Here is a 14996-nt window from a genome sequence, read left to right as displayed (position 1 = left end):
CAATTACTAATTTTATGATTTTCATACCTTTTCTGTGTTTCAAATGAGAATGCTGTACAGATGTAAAAATACAAAAATATTATGAATGTGTCCCCTTTTCCCCCATGTCAAGGTTTTGTTGACATTTATCATAGGTCATGTTGACGTTCATGTCCTGGTACATTATGTTCTGTGCTGTAAATATGAACACCAAGCCTTACTGTAAATGCTCCTTCAAAAACTCTTTCAAATTATTATTGCAGTGACATTGTTATTCCTGCTCCAGAAGTTAACATGCGCGAGGAATTACTGGCAACTCTACTGCTGAAATTTAGGAATGCCAAAGCAACTTTTAAACTGAAGGAAACAGAATGGGATTTCCAGGGTTTTATCATTTTTGCGTAATTCCTCCAAGTCTACCTATATCCCCTTAATGCAGTTGCATCAAGAAAAATCCCAGAAATAGTCTACTCAACTGAGGTAGATTCCAGTTCCACCAGAGCTATAGAATTGTAGAATTTTGTGTGTGTGTGCGTGCGTGCGTGCGTGCGTGCGTGCGTGCGTGCGTGCGTGTGTTTGTGTGTGTGTGTACATGTTCCTGTCTGGCCGTGTGTGTGCTAACTGGTTTAATGTGAGTTTGTATGTTTATGTACTTCACTGTAAAGTGTGTGTGTGTGTGTGTGAGAGAGAGAGAGGTGGCAGGCCATTCCCATTATGAGTCGACACTGAGTTCCTGGGGAAGATCACAGCATTTCAGACACCTCTGGAAAACACCCAGTTGTAGACATCACCTAACCCTGCTGCCAACCAGCAGTGAAACTAAAACCCATTAAGATTTGTCCATGAAAAGCAGCATACCCACAGCAGTCTCTCAAAGTCTACCTGGTGAGAGACAAAAGCGTGACATAAAGAGAAAGAGAGGATTACGTTTTCAAAGAATACTGTATATGGTGTATAAGGTGTATGAGTCAATATATGACTTTTTGAAGTAGAAAGGGGAACGAAACCTTTTCACGTGAACATGAGAGATTACGAATGGACATTGTTGCCAAGTGCAGACGGACTCTAGTTTGTCTGAACCCGGTGAACCCCGACTCCGGATAGCCCTATCGTGCAGACGAACGCACTGTATCCGCACACTGTATCCGCACTCCCTCGAATCGGGGGTCCAAAGTGAGTAACCTCGAAATCCGATTGCTGTTGGTGTTCGTCTGCACGCTATCCGCATACCTAATCGGATTGCCCCACGTGATCGCATCATTAGACCAGCCAGAACAACGGACACAACCGGCATTATTTAATAACTGAATAGTTTGCCATGGCGCAGTGAGTTTGGCAGCCAGTTATAACAGCTCCAGGGTTCCCACGCTTGCCTTGAAAAAAAATTCCATGCTACCTCCTGATTTTCCAGGTACCATATTAAGTGATGATCTATAGGCCCCTGAAGCTTTCCGCCCCCATCCGCGCCCCCCCCCTCCCCTCACGCTCCTGTCTTCTCTTCCTACTCTTCTCAACTCCTCTTCACTCTTCTCCCTTTTCCTCTGTTATCCTCTACTCTCTTCTCCTCCTCTCTTCTTCTCTTTCATCTTGTCCCCTCTTCTCTTCCTCCTCCCTCTTTCCTTCTGTGCCCTACTGGCAATCCAGTCCTTGTATTGGGAGTCATCTTTCCAATAGAACTTGAATATGCAGCGTGTCATTGTCACTCACTCCTGTAATGCATCACACATTTGAGATTATGAGTCTTACGTAGAAGGGGTAGTATGCCTACTCTTACTCTGTAAAAGCTTTTGTAAATCAAACTAATGAACCTAAAAGGGAAAACATAAGGCTGGTTCCCCTGTGGTTCCTCAGTACAGCAACCTCACTAGTAAGCTTAGCTTAACAGTATAGATGTATAGAATCAGTCGGGTCATGATCAATGATTTTTCAAAAATGTCTCACCCCAAATGTTCCTATTTAGCAGTATAATTTTTTTAAAGAAAGAAAACGAAAAATCACAAAATAGCTAAAAGTAGATAATGTTACAAAATTGATCAAGACTAGACTGGTCATGTCAACAACATGGGATCATCCGTTTCTATCTACAGTAAAAGCTGTTCACATGTAAAGGGTTTTTATAAACTCATCTTAATTCTGTGCTCAATAGTTTCATTTTATTACTATTTTACACATCATCCAATAACATTTTCCAGGACAACTGTTTCAATTTCCATGTAAGTGTTCACTTTTGCTCAGTTTCCATGACTTTTCCAAACCTGGAAAATGAAAAAATAAATTCCATGTTTTCCATGGTTTCCAGGTACCGTGGGAACCCTGAGCTCTCCAGTTTAAAAAAAAATATTCTTCCTTGCTCCTTTTCCACGTGAATTTCCCTAACGGGATTAATACAAATGTATCTATCTATCTGTTGTTAGGAAAGGGATGACATTAACAAGCCACACTTTAATCTATCACTGTTTAATCTATTTGCATCAGACCATTTTTCAGCCTATATGAGCAAATCTGACGTGAAAAGATTCTTTATTATAGACGGAAGTTTCAAAACAGATGAATGTTACGTTAGCTTTAGTCCTGTCAGACAACGATAGCGATAGCTACTAGCTAGCGTTAACGTTACTTCAGAGGTAGCCTACAGTACGTGAAGGACAAAGCCCTCAACAATAGCCTACATTTGTTGTTAGTAATAAAACCATGAAATTGGAAGCAATTGTAAACCATGAAACATTCAGGATCCACAGCACTTGCATTGTGGTCTCTCCTGCTCAAGCTCAGCATCTCCATAAAGCACAGGCATTTAAACAACTCAGACATGTCATGTTGCACATTGCTTTGTTGCACTGTTCTAAACTCTTTATTATCAATAACAAATATAATTATTTTTCGCTTAACCTACAGTCTGCTCTTACCACTGATTTTATAAACCACCATAATGTGTTACTGTGCAGATTAAATGTAGGCTATGCGGCTAAGCTAAACGTTGCTAGTTGGAGCTCAACTACTGTCATATGTTACTTTGACAGCATGCTCCTGTCTTCTTCTCCGTTTTCTTCAGTTGTCTGTAGCACCAAAGCGCCACCAACAGGCGTGGGGGATGTACTACAGCTGAGTCAATCGGATTCACTGGGTTCGTGTGCACGCGATGTAAAAAGTGGGTAGGTGTGAAATAGGTGTGAAAAATGAACCCGGGTTCAGGCAAACTAGAGTCCGTCTGCATGGGGCCTAAATCTCGATGTGAACCTGTGAACTGTGATGCACTACAGACTGACTCATTCTCTATGAGAAATTATCAACTGGATGGATCCAGTAAATCCGGAAAGTCAGTTTTTTGCCGTTTTGTCATTCTCCCTTATTCTTTTTGAGACAGGGCTCTGAGATATGACTTCAGGGGGTTGTCCCCAGAGTGATACAGAGAGGAATTTTTTTTTTCTTTGAGTAAACCCCAAAAAGTATAAGACGAGGAATAAGAATAAGAAGAAGGGAAAAAAATAGCTTAAAAGAAACCTCACCCCCTTTAAAGTGTCATGAAAGTCACCCCATATCACTCAAAGGTCTTTGAGTGGGGTGGGGGTGGGGGGTGGGGGGGGTGAGGCCAGAGTAGAACAGAATCAGAGGGCGATGATGTACTTTCCTTTTGTCTGAGAAAAATCTTCAAGTGTGAGTTTCACTTTTTCTCCAGATGGTGTCCTCTCAAACCCCTTGTCTTCCCTACCACATATAGCACAGGAGAGCAGTTAACCCAACTCAGGGAAACCCTGTACGGATAGGAACTGGAATCACAACTACATTAGGCGTGCCAAACTTGAAGACACTTGCCCAGGGTGAGAGTAAAAGCGGTTGAATGGTAGTTACTGATACCCAAGTCCCTCCAGGACAGAAATGGTAGCCTGATTCCTTTTGTCGCCATGGTGATGTCATTTTGAAGTCCAGGGATTTACCCTCATGAGCTATTTTGGACGCTGATGTAATCTTTGTGGAACATTTATTTGTTCTGGGGACATTGTATTTCTGTTTTTTTTGTTTGCTGTTGTTAGTCAGTCAGAAAACATTTCTCCTGGGACTTTTGTCATTGTTATACATCCTTAAAGCAAAGCTGAAGTATTATGACAGCTGATGATGAGGGTATGGTCATCTTCACATGACCTAATGTCTAGACATGAGTGGTGGTTAGGTCAGCACAGCGAATGATTACAGTTGAGTGATTATCGACTCATCTGAAATCTTCCCAACAGACTCGAGCAGATCTGAGGCTGTCCTGGGCCAGATCAAGTCTCAGTCTGTTTTTCAGAAACAAACAAAACCAGATGAGCAGCAATGGCTTCTCAAGCAAAGCCAGGGCAATGGATGAACTGGCATAATGTTGAGAAGAGGAAGATTATCTGGAGATAATAGTGGGCTATGGATGCTAACTGCTTTAAATTCATTGTTGTAGTCACTTTTGATGACCAATTTCGTGTGAACCTCATTCAGTGGGGTGGGTGAAGACATAAGCTGCAAATTGTGTATGGGTGTTGGCTCATTAAAACATATTCTGTCTGGTTGTAAGACTAGCTTGATCCAGGGTCGATACACATGGAGACATAATCAGGTTTTTTAATCATCGGCATGTTTTTTTGAGAATAAACAAGTTCAGGTTAACTCTTTGCTGGCTAATGACAGGGACAGTAGAATTTCTTTTGTGTGAGAGGGGCAGAAAAGTGGACACCAGGCACGTATAAATAGGACTGGCAAATGGGGCAAAGCGCAGAATTGGAGATCTGATGTTGAAAGGCAACTTCAAGTTCCACAGTGCATTGGTGTGACTGTTATGAGACCAGACATGGTGTTGTATTCTAAGTGCGAGTGCATTGTTTCCCTTCATTGAGTTAACAATTCCCTTTGAAGATGTGATTGAGGAAGCCTTTGAGAGGAAGAGGTATGTGGAACTGGTAGCGGAAGGGAGAGAACGAGGTTGGCAAGCACACATAAGACCAGTGGAGATGGGTATTAGAGGCTTTGTAACTAAATCAACCACAACGCTTCTGTTGGATTTGGGGGTTTTAAAGGAGTTCTCTGACGCTGCTGTAAAATGCAAGCCGGTGGTTATGGCTGAGGCGCTCACAGACTACTTGGGGACATGTGAATTCACCTGTATCACATGAAGAAGCCTGTTGTCGCACAATTGTTTGAGTGCCTAAAGTGACCAGGGTTCGCATCCTATTTTATTCCCATCCCCTAATCCGGGTCCCACCCCCAACCCCTTTCTTTACCTTAACCTGGGTTTGAATTCAATTCCTACCCTTACCCTGATTTGTAGTCCTGAGGGAGTTACCCCCCACCAACCCTCCTTGCCCTGGATAGCCTGTGGCATGCCATAGTATAATGAGAGTGATGTTTAGATAATTAGGCAGTGTATCATTCAGACACTGAGATATGTGTGTGAAATCTTTTCAAAGTGAATCTTGAGGTGTATCTGTTGTTGTCTTTATGAACATGTGTCTTAACCTATCGTTAGTATGGGGGCCTAATTCAACAAGTATTGTGGGCCTAATTCAACAAAACACTGATGAAGGATGGTGCCCACTTGTCAACTCCAGTGAAATCTTTGTTGTTGTTAAGTGTTGTTTGGAATTGGTTTGATGGTTGTAGTGTACCCTTTTGTTATAATACTAGGTCGTTGGGTATGGGCACTTGCATGTGACAGTGACAGGTTCGTCTACCGTGGGAAGTCCCCAACCAATAGCACAAGGATTTTGACATCTTTTTCTGTGTACAACTAAAAAAAATAGTCAATTCAATCTGGGTCATGGCCTTGCAATTTGAAGCCTATTTTTGCATCTGCTGCCATCTTCTGGTGTTGTGCGCAAACATACTCTGAGTAATCCATCAGAGTAATCCAAACCACAAGATCCCTGCCCTGCATGTCACAGAAAGAGTGAAGTCATTCAGTATAGTATCTGTGCATTAGCTGCACTGTTGACCTATTCCAAAACTAGGTATGCACGACAGTTAATCTATTAACGTAATCACCCCATTATCCAGATTGCATTACCCAGGCTGGTCTCAGGCAGATAGCTCCCCTCATTTGAGCTTGGTTGTCCTAAAGATTTATTTCTGTTCAAACAGAGTTTTTCCTTGTGCTTCTCCTTTGGGATTGGTTTTGTAAAGCACTCTGAGACAATCAAGCAGTGTTCAATCAATGCTCAATGCTCTATATGAATCAAGCTATAGAAATACATGTATTTGAACTGGAAGTTGATGCACCACTGACACTGAAACAAATCAGATATATCCCTCTCACTGTCAGTTGCCGTGCGAGTTGCCACCATGTGAAGTGTGGCCTATTTTTGCGAAGGGATCTGCTCCCATCTAGTGGTTGTTCAGACAAACCTCACTTTGCAACCCATCGAAGTGGACCTGACAGCAACATCCTCTGAATTCAATTCAATTCAATTCAATTTTATTTATATAGCGCCATAACAATACAATTGTCTCTAGGCGCTTTACATAGCCTGAGCCAGAGCCTGAATGTGTTTTCTCTTCCTTCACTGTACTATTGATATGACCCACAAGCACCATGCTTCACTATTGCCAAGTGGCATCTGACTCCAGAACAGATCAGGCACTAGGGCACTGGATCTGCCTCAAATTCAGATACTATCTGGGTATTAGAGTAGCAAGTAGCAACACATCTGGGGACCTGGGGAATTATATGTGTATGTATGAGCTTATTGCATTTTGTATGGCTTAATTTCAAGATATCCTGTCTGAAACAATATGAAACATGCTACTAAATGATGAGGGAAGAATATTGTAAGATACAACAAAGTACTACTTTGCTTCTTTATCTGTAGGGTATTTTCCTGCTTCTCTAGCACAGTCCCTATTCTGTTTTAGTTTATTTCCACCTAATGTCTGGTTCATAGTAAAGCCTCTCCACATCCTAACATGCCCTGAACCTGAGGGTAACGATCATACCATCTCCCAGTTCACACTACACGCAATGCTTTGGAGTCTGAACCCACCCAATGATTAAGACTTCAGTCACGCTTCCCAAACATAAAATCACACTGGCCCATCCCTGATACTGGCTTCACCAACCTCCCACTTTCACCCGCAGCATTTCATCACTGCACAATCTGTGACCATAAAAGTGTGGGAAGGGGAGCAACTAAGTGAAAGAGCTTAGCAGTTATTTTGCAAAATATCATGGAAGAATACATGACTGGCATAGAAGGCCATTTGAAGGCTCTCTGATTCTTAGGTTCACAGTAGCTTTCAGTGGTGAAGACCTTTTTCATCTGTAAATACTCATTTTTACCAATGAACAGTTCGTTGTGCGAAAAAGGTTGATGTATTTAAACCGTAGTTAGTCCCTTCCGTAAAATAAAAACAGCCACATTTTTTGAGCACATTGCTTTATAAATACACCACATTTTATGGAGGATAAATACAACTTAATTACAATCATCATCTTCTAAAAATACTGTCCTTTGAAATAAAATATCAAGTTTTCAGAGTTCAGTTTCCATTTGAATAACTAGGCCTTGAGACTTATTTCACCAGGGCTCATAACATCAGAAAACAAAATAACTGAATTTTCCGATTGGACGGTCAAGGGAAAAAAGGGGGATCGGCCTTTTAAAGTGGTACTTAGCATAGTCTCGAGCCAGCATTCCCTGGGATGTTTGTCTCTCTGACTCCATATAGTCAGTCTCAGTTCGAAGTTAGCTTTCATCTGAAGGAGGTTTGTATTTGCTATGTTGTGTTTTCCTGGTGCCATTTTTATTCCTCTTTAAGCCAAGTTATTGTTTGTGTTGCACTGTGTGAGTGTGAGCAATGGTAATACAAAAGTAAATAGTGCAAAGTAAATGCTTTTCTTCTCATAAAAGTGAAATGAAAAGTGAACGCGCAACAGAGGAGGGAGTTGTCAGTGTGTTTTGTTTTCTGTTGTGCGTAGGTCTTCCTTTTTTGTGACGCATGGTCAAAATGAAGTCTTCCGGAAAAACTCAGGACCCACTCCCCACCTCAGAGCCGAGTTCCTTCGACAACTTCCACCTATTCTAATTCGCATGCTGATCTTTTGCAGTCACTTTGCTTTGCATATCCTAAGGACGATGCAGCGAAGTCTAGATACAATCTACCGTGAGGAGAGGGAGAGAGAGAAAGAGATGAAATATTCACAGGAGTGGCATGGGTAGACACCATTTCTTGAAGTATAGGGTCACCTAGTGGTATGATTGAAGAATGTACATTTTTACTTCGTTAAAACAAAGTTATGAAGAGAAAGATAAGGAACGGCCTGTATTACATGAAAACGGGCAAGCGGCAATTTATTCATCACCTGATACCATGTCGAGCCGATGTACGGCCAACACATTAGTTACAGCTTTTCAAACAACTGTCTATGTGCGTCCAAGGTGCGGCTCGTTGGGTACAAACAGCCGTCGGCCATGCAGTCTTCAAAAACCTACTCTCCCACACATGAAAATCATGACTAAGTAACGTGATTTCAAACGAAGTAGATTCCTAATAACCAACTCGTAAATTGCACCAACAACGCAATAAGTTTACCATGAATGTTTTATTGGGAATGTTTTGGCTTGGCCTTCCGGGTTTTGTCTTTCTCAGGGAATGTTAGGGTGAAGCCCTAGCGTGAACTCTGTGCAAAGCCCCACCCTGCTGTCACACCTCATGCTGAAATGCATACGGTGTGGATACATGCTTGCAGACTGGGCTAAATGAATCTCTGCTAGTTCTATGGTTATTGCAACAGTGAAAGTTATTATAGTTTTGAAATCACTGACTGCCTGGATGCATTGTGAGAGATTAATTCATTGAGAACATTTCGGTTAATCCCAACTCACAGCTGTTTTACAGAGCTAAAGCAAATACTGATCCTCAGAGACCAACACAGTCTTAAAAAACTCAGAAGACTCCCAGGTTCATATCAAGATTGGGCACAACTAGAGTTAAAAGAGAAAGCTAGATTCCACCACATCTATTTCTTATGCGGCTTGATGTACCCTTTAAAGTCTCTCTTAGAAGGTACACTGTAAAATTTGACAAGTTGATCTTACTTAAAGGATTCAAGGAAACCGGTTGCCTTGAACAAGTTAAGTTAACTAGAATTTTCAAGTTAGGTTTACTGTATGTCTACTATTTATGTTTACTTAAAAAAAAGTTGTATTAACTCAATTTATTTGAGTTTATCCTACATCAAAATGTAAGTAAATATTAGTTTTAATTTCTAAGTGTTAGCTACTCATACAACCCAAGTTAATGTGACTTCACTAAATAGTCCTGTTTACTTAAAGGAATTAAGGAAACCGATTGCCTTAGAAAAATTAAGTAAACACAACAAAGAATTATCAGTCAGCCGTATTACTTTTTATTTTCTCATAGTATAACAATTTGTGGAAGCACATACAATTTTGGCAAAACAAAACATTCACTCTTAAGGCGACATTAATTGTGACATGTACTGTAACTGGCCATTCTGGCTCAATGTATATTACGTGGAAGTACAAAAAAATTCAGTGTGTTCAAGCAACTCAAAACAACCTGCAAAAGGGCATTTTTCAAAATTGTGGAAGCACATATATATACAATTTTGGCAAACAAAACATTCACTCTTAAGGCGACATTAATTGTGACACATAACTGGCCATTCTGGCTTAATATATACGTGAAAGTACAACAATTCAGTGTGTTCAAGCAACTCAAAACAACCTGCAAAAGGGCATTTTTCAAAATTGTGGAAGCACATACATACAATATTGGCAAACAAAACATTCACTCTTGACCCGACATTAATTGTGACACATAACTCTGGCTTACGTGAAAGTACAACAATTCAGTGTGTTCAAGCAACTCAGAACAACCTACTGCAAAAGGGCATTTTTTAAGCTCTGGAGTTTTGGCCTAAGGTTCCCTACACCCAGATCCAGCATGACCCTCTGAATGAAGTCAAAAGTGTTCTTCAATCTTCTGGGATAGTCCAAATGAAGGTTGTAGATAAGTCCAAAAGTCAAGCAAATAGCTTCAGTATGATTTTGAAGGTCATCCATTACGATGTTACCTTCCAGTATGATAGCAATGCTGGATGGCTCAAGGTGCAGGACATTTTGACTTGGTTGTGGGCTGTCTTCGGGTATGACGGTTCATACCCCAACAGGAATCTCGGTGAAATCCGTGATGGAATCTGAATCCTGCAGACAAAAGGAAGGTTATAAATAGGAGTTTATCCTTGCTGTTGAAAAAGGCCTTCATGACTTAACTGTGTAAAAACATTATATGATTTTATGTAATACTTACAAAACAAACTTTGAAAAAAATCACTCCCATCATCCCCAAGAAAAACTGCAAGACAGCGTAGGACAGCTGTCCGCCTTGCCACAACATCATGGGTCTGCAAATGAGGGGAAAACCAATCAAGAAAAGAAACTGAAAACAATTATTAGGGAAAAACACATGGGCACTGATAATATATAGATAGCTTTGTTATCAACAAATCCCATTACCAAAAAAAGTAATTTGATGTGCTTAATAGTTGGTGTTTTACTGTTTTTGTTTTTTAAAAGAGGAAACATATTACACAGCACAACAACTAATTAATATGCTTTCAATAGTTTTAAAGTTCATGTTTGGAATTTGTTGATGATGATGACAGAAAATACAACAAACCTTAACCTTAAAGGAAAAGTTTCTTCAGAAAGACTTCTGATAAAGAGGGAACTGGACCGCCATCGTAAAAAGTAAAGACTTTACCCATTCTTAAAATTGCTTACCTTCATTTCAGCTTGAGTAAGGAGCTCTGCAAGTGTCCTGCCAATAACACCCTTCTTGGACTTAAAGATCTTGAGAAATCGAGGGATGTGACGGTCCAAGGACTCAAAAAAGTTCAAGATCTTTACTTGCCACCCTAGTGAACTCTGCAAAAACCTTTAAGAAGAGAACACAAAACAAACACAGCAATACATTGAGATGACCACAATATTTTGATAGAGACAACATGCTTGTTTATCTGATCTGTATGTTTTATTTCACCGAAATTGAATACATTTATTAATATACCTGCTGTTTTCTGAAAAGCGCTGGCCAGCGTTCCAACATGCGTTTCACAGGAGGCTGCTCTTCGACGATTTCTTTGCGTCTCAGTGAGAAGGTCTGGTTCATCAGCTGATTCACAAGTGCTGCATTTGGTGTCCTTTTCTTCATTTCATCTTCAAGCAACTGTCTGTTGTTTTCCAATGCGGATGCATCCTGTGCTCTTTATCTTTAACCTGCAAAAAAAGAAGGAGGTCTCAAAAGTCCACTCAAAGCCATTTCTTTTTTAAATGCAAACTTTCATTGCTCACAAAATTTACATTTTCGAGGCAAAGCATGCGTCAGCCAATTAAATTGCCTTTCATGCATAACTGACAGCACAGGCGCTAGCCAATCAGATCTTGTGTTCAAGCTCAGTCTAAAGCGCGCGAATATATATATAAAAAGATGGCGGACCAAACTGGGTAGATGGTCGTATTTGTACCTAAAAGTTGTTTGTTTGACTTTTTTGCTTAGATTTTTTTAAAGTTACTGAGAAATAGACACTGTACAATGTAAAAAACCCATTATTGTAACTGAAAAATACTTCTGATAGGATTTGCGACGTGGGTAAACTGCTTGCTAGCTGCGTGATTGGTTTGGTGACCTGTCAATCTCACTATAACGTCTCCGTTATCAACACAACCCCATGCGCCAGACTCCTCCCACCTCAACCGTTGATCCAACGCATCCCAACACATGTAGTATGAGCTAGCCGTTAGCCTGCATAACATGCTCGCCTGCCATTAGAAATGTATTCATAAATATATATAAGCGCATCAAGCATCCAAAGTATATAAAGAATGATTATCACGATAAGTGATCAATTGACATTTTTATCAGTCACAAAGCTTTTGCTGTCACTTTCAAACAGTTTTCCATAATGCCCTAAAATCATGTCTCTGATGTAAGGTTGCGGTGAGCACATGGAGTCCAATTTTAAACAGAGTTGAGTGTTAGCCTGCATGACGTGCCCGAGTGCCATAAATATATATATATACGGGAATTTAATTACTACCACCAACTTGGGTTAATAAAAAAACAGGTCAAGACATTTGGGTGGCGGGGGCGATTCAATTATGTTTTAGGAGGTCTTTACATCATGTGCAGGCTATGTTCTTCTGTGGCTAACTTTGACTATAAGCAAGCTAACATCAGTTCCTTTCTGCATTAGCTTGTCTTAGTTTTAACTTAATTACCGGGTGTTACCTATAAACAGAAAGTATGGCTTCCTAAAAACAGTTTCGAGGAATGAACCCACAGCTAATATATGAAAATAAGCATTTAAGTTGAATACTTACTATGAGACAGAGTTCTGCTTCGCACATGTATAGCGTTAAACTTTCTCCAACTCTCTTCAATCTGATTCTCCTGCCTCTCTCGTATGCGCATGCGCAGTTAAGAGCTATTTAGCACTGGAGCGCTGTGAGTGCGGTTTACTCATGTTCATTGAGTTTTTGAGCTTTTGCATACAAAATGAATACATTACTTAAATAATTTGAGCTAAATCACTGGGATAGCATTACACAAGTAAAGAATACTAAAATGATTTAAGTTAGTAGTCGTGTTACCTTTTACAGTGTAATATCTGGAGTTATTATGTTGTATCAGGCTGAATTTTTTTTTATTCCAGCGGTACCATGAAACAAATGTAACTTTGTAACTTGACACAAACATAATGCAATAATAACATACCCCTACAAAAAAAATGTAACAGATAAAACTGTAGGTTTTAAAACAAAAAACAAATGCATATTGACAAAAAAAAATTAGGATGTGATGTGCCACATTGCATAGTCACTAGGGCAGGCTAGGAAGAACCACTGAAATGGCAATCAGCCATTGTGACATGAATGTTTGTAATCAAGCCTGTTTCTGTGTCTTCCTTGCAAAATAACTATCTTCAGCACTTTTCCTCACTGAGCTAAAGAGAAACGTCTGGATTTTTCAACCTGGGCCCTATTTTTAGATCTTTTTGGGTCTAAACTTTTACTAAGGACAATTAACGATCAAAATCATTCCAGTATTGAGTTAACAAGCTATAACCAGCAACTGCAAAATGGCTATACAATATAATCGCCTGGGGCAAGCATCTGCATCAAAGTAAACCGCTTGTTTTTGCCCCTGAAAGGGTCATAATGTTATTAGAGGTGTTTAACTACATGGAAAGGATCCCTACAGAAATAGACCTGTCTCTGTTTACCTCAATAACTGTAAAGAAACTTTCTACAGAAACTGAAATTGAAAGTAACATTATGCAACAATTTTAACTAAAAAGACAGCTTACCTAACAGCTTCAAAATCATTTTGGTGGTACACTGACTTGGAATACAGAGAATGGCATCTGTGCCACTGCCATAGCATTCCAAACTTTGGGGTACAGGGCACGAGACCTCTCACGAGAACTATGTAGAGCTTTATGGCACCACCTCACATAACAACAACTAGACCCATGCGCTAGCTATAAGAGAAAGCTAGCGCAGTATTCTCTGTATGGACATCATAGCAGAGGCAATGAAGAAACCAAGGAAGACGTCAGGGGAGGACAGGAAGAGAAAAAGAGAGAGTAACCGAGCAAGTCAGATGCCAAGCAGGCCTTTCTGTTACAATAGTCAGTAATAACTAATTAGCTGTCTTGCTATGTCTTGTGTTGCACTTGCTTGATGTTTGGCTCTGTTAGGAAAGTTGTCAACTCGCTAGTTTTCATCAAAAACAACAATATGAAAGTACAGTAAATCCTCAAATTGTGGCCGGGTCTTTTATTTACTTAGGCTGCACAGTGCACAGGCCTTTTTTGGGGGGCAGGCTTGTATTAGGGGCAGGCCTTTATTTCTTACTTATTATACGGCTCTTCAGAATGTTCTAAAAAGTTCCTTTGATTTGAATGGGCCACCCCAACGTTTGCAGGTCGGTAATTTCTTGATATTCACCGCTGCGAAAAGTTAATGGCCGCTGTCATTGGCAACGGGTTTTGTGCTTCTAATTCACATCTTTCATATCATTCCGCAAGTAGTCCGGTCATTTAGCGTAGTGGAAAGTCATTGTAACTTGAAGTCAGCAAGTAATGGGTTGCTACGCAACACCTGGAACTTTAAAGTTCTATTAGCCTGAAGAACAATTTTTCTTAGCGGAAATCACGAAACGGCAACAAAATCATTAAAAAGAGGTATTTTGGAGGAATGTCTTCTTTCGTTTTACCAAGTAACTGTATAATAACAAATTCGCCTAGTAGGCTGAAACATTTCTTTTTTTATTGCAAACAGTCCATGAAATTAGCCAACAACATTAAACATGAGGAGAACATGTATTTATGAAATGCATTCAATTAAATTGTGATGTGTGCTTTGTGCTGATGGACTGATGCTGATAGGCTACAGTAAAATAGGCTACCGGTACCTTATTTTACCCCCGGCCTGTATTCGGGGCCTGGCCTTTATTTGTCTGTATCGACCACGCCCCCGGCTACTATCTGAAGCCCGGCCTCTAATTGAATCCCGGTCTTTATTTGAGGATTTACGGTATTTGACGTAGGCTGTAACCTTTTTGGTGCCATTCCTGTCTCACAGAGATTTGTAGTTTTTACAGATGCCCAAAGTCATCTACCTGTTCTATCAGGCTAGCATCCAAATAAATTCATCTCACGTCAAAAAGTTTGATCAGTCTTTGTCAATCTAATGCCAATAAGCCTTGGAAGTTTGCAACTTTGAAAACCTAACTCAGTTAGCTTGTGATTAATTACACTGTCCAATGTACGTATATTAAGAATGTTCGCCAACAACATTTTATTAGAATACACATACTCCACATTCAAACGCTTAGAAAACAATGTATATTGGCTGGAAATGAAAATGTGTCACTTTAAAAAATATATTTTTTATTGTTTTATTCTTTTTATTTCTTTCTTTCTTATTCATCTCCAATGCTACAATAAATAAAACCATGCAGAGTCATAT

General features: G+C 40.0%; 1 long non-coding RNA gene across 1 annotated transcript; it reads right to left on the bottom strand.

Moving 5' to 3' along the window:
- Positions 1 to 9323: 9323 nt before the first annotated feature.
- Positions 9324 to 12862, bottom strand: LOC116223305. Its single transcript, XR_004165028.2, has 5 exons — positions 12345 to 12862; positions 11032 to 11240; positions 10746 to 10899; positions 10273 to 10366; positions 9324 to 10166 (listed from the first exon to the last, which is right to left on the bottom strand). It is a non-coding gene; the product is annotated as an uncharacterized LOC116223305 (long non-coding RNA).
- Between the last annotated feature and the right edge of the window lie 2134 nt (positions 12863 to 14996).

Source organism: Clupea harengus, chromosome 13 (genome assembly GCF_900700415.2).
Source record: "Clupea harengus chromosome 13, Ch_v2.0.2, whole genome shotgun sequence".
NCBI lineage: Eukaryota > Metazoa > Chordata > Actinopteri > Clupeiformes > Clupeidae > Clupea > Clupea harengus.
This window is presented reverse-complemented; position numbering and strand designations above follow the sequence as displayed.